Raw genomic sequence first — 2,536 nt, 5'->3', positions numbered from 1 at the left:
AACTCTCTTAAACCTTTTTAGAGAGAAACTCATTGACGGCTATTAGACCTCATACACTATATTTTGAGTATATAATGGTTTTTAAGAAAAACCCCATATTTCCTAATTCGGGAATAATTGATATCTTAATATGATTCAAAATTGATTATAATAATTAACCGAATGTAATAATAATACCATAATTATAATAATGTTTGACCAAAATATTACAATTACAATAATTATAATATTCGATCATAAATTATAATTACAATAATTATAACAAGGATTTGATGAAATTATGTTTAGTTAAATTTTATATGAATCAAATTCATATATATTAATTTAACCGTGTTCCCATTATGTGTACAACATACTTCTATACATAATTCATTCAATATTTAATCGCCCAATTAAATTAATTCTATAATCAATTTAATTCATGTGATAGCCAAAAAAAATACCAACTATGTTTAGATTTCGTTCATTTCAAGCATAAGATGTGACCCTGTAGGTTCTTGTAATGTGAGCAGTAATACTAGAATGATTCTAGTATTACAAACAATGAGTGACATCTAGCAATCCATCATTGCTACCAAGGTTACAATAAGTAATGATTTGACATAACCTCTCTGTGATTAACCCTTCATGTATTAAATCCTTTTGTCCTTTATATCTAAAATAGACACAAGTCATGGAACGGTCACACCTGCATCGTCCATCTAATGTTGCTTGATATCCTGAGTAGACTATGACAAACAAATAAATATGATATCTCATATAAACTTATTCGAGCATGGTCATGCATTTCTAGTCTCACTCAATCAAGTGGCCTATGATATTGCTCCCATTATGTAGGACGGACAAATCCTATATTGATCAACCATATCCCACTACATAGATTTTGATATTTCCAACATTAGCCTTTATAGAACAACCAGTTACAGTGGACATTTGACTGTATCAAAATATACGGCTCGCGATGTTGGGATAATGATGATCTCAAGTTTGAGGATCATATACATAGTAATCACTATGAGTAATGTTGTGACTATTACATAATAATCTAAGAAACATACTCATAGTGGGTCAGTCCAATATGTTATTCTCTAAAACATATACTCATGTATTTATTTTGACATCTCATGTCAATGACAACACTTTGTCATCAATAAACTATATGTTAGTCTTAATGCATTATTGTTATCAAAGCCCACAATAATACTCGACTAAGGACCTTTTAAGAATAATCAAATTATTCTGAAGACATTATTATAAAATAGTTTATTTATATACACATAAAAGAAACTAAAATAATAATGAACAGTAACAAACGAGGTTAAAAATTATGTTATTACAATCATCTCATGATTGGTCTTTGGGTATACTCTAACACCATAGTCGAAAGTAGAAATTCTGCTCAAAATATATTAAAAAGGCGGTTTTCACAAGTATATGGGTCAGGTTGTAATATAGTTACAACGGAGTAGGTGAGTACTCTAAGGATCGTGCCCAATGTAGGCAAGCACTAAGTTAACTCTAACCTAAGTACAAATAGATCTAATTAGTACTTTTGATAGATTATATTATGATGAAATATAAAGAAATCAAATAGCAGAATCTATGAAACCTAAACATGGGTGATTAGCTCCCTTCGGTAATCATAACCAAATGTTACATTAGGCTTTCTTGTTCAATCAACTAGTCGATACCCTAGCAGGATCTTTTGATCTTTCAATAGAATAATGAGTTGAAAACAATTACTTATCTCTCAGCCTCATACTCCAGACTGGTTTAAGGTTAAGGTCTTCACAATAGGCCATATCAAATTTGCGTTAATTCCCACCTTAATGACTTATTAGGGTCATTAAGCCTAGGTTTTAAGTTCTTCCTTTCTCAAAAAACTGTTTTGCCAAGAAAACCCGACAAAAAAATTGATTAATCATACCTCCACTCACTAATCAGCCATAGAAGGATTAGTTCCTCATGGATCTCATAAACAATATAGACTTGATATATAAAATAGACATGAATAACAATTCAAGAATATAAAGTTTCGAATAAGCCTGATTTGTACTAAATATAATGTCGAATCCTCACAGAGTTTGATCAAGTTCAGAAATCTGATCTCTTCCATAAAAGAGAAAGAAAAAAATTGAAATAAACATAAGACCTAAGAAAAGAGAAAGGCTAAAGACTAAGACTATGAAGAAAATTATACAATGTGAAAAGTTGTCCATAACATGTGTTAAAAATAAGCCTATTTATAGACTTAAAGTGGTTGTTGTCCTTAACCTTACGTTAGTTGTCGTCCTCATTCTTAATGTTTGATTGTATGAAGCAAAACACCCCTAACTCATAATTATTTCCTGTACAGAGGTGATGTTATGACACAGCAGGCTTATGTCACAACATCGAACGCAGTATGCCTCATCTTCAGGATATCTTCAGGGTTATTTCATGACATCAAAGGCGGTCTTGAAATTCTTCTATTTTTCTCCCTAGGTTGCGACATCCAGCTCTCTGTGTTGGAACACAATGACCAGTATCGAGTTAA

This window comes from Gossypium raimondii, chromosome 12 (assembly GCF_025698545.1).
Source record: "Gossypium raimondii isolate GPD5lz chromosome 12, ASM2569854v1, whole genome shotgun sequence".
Taxonomy (NCBI): domain Eukaryota; kingdom Viridiplantae; phylum Streptophyta; class Magnoliopsida; order Malvales; family Malvaceae; genus Gossypium; species Gossypium raimondii.
The sequence above is the reverse complement of the archived record's forward strand: the minus strand, read 5'-3'. Positions refer to the sequence as shown.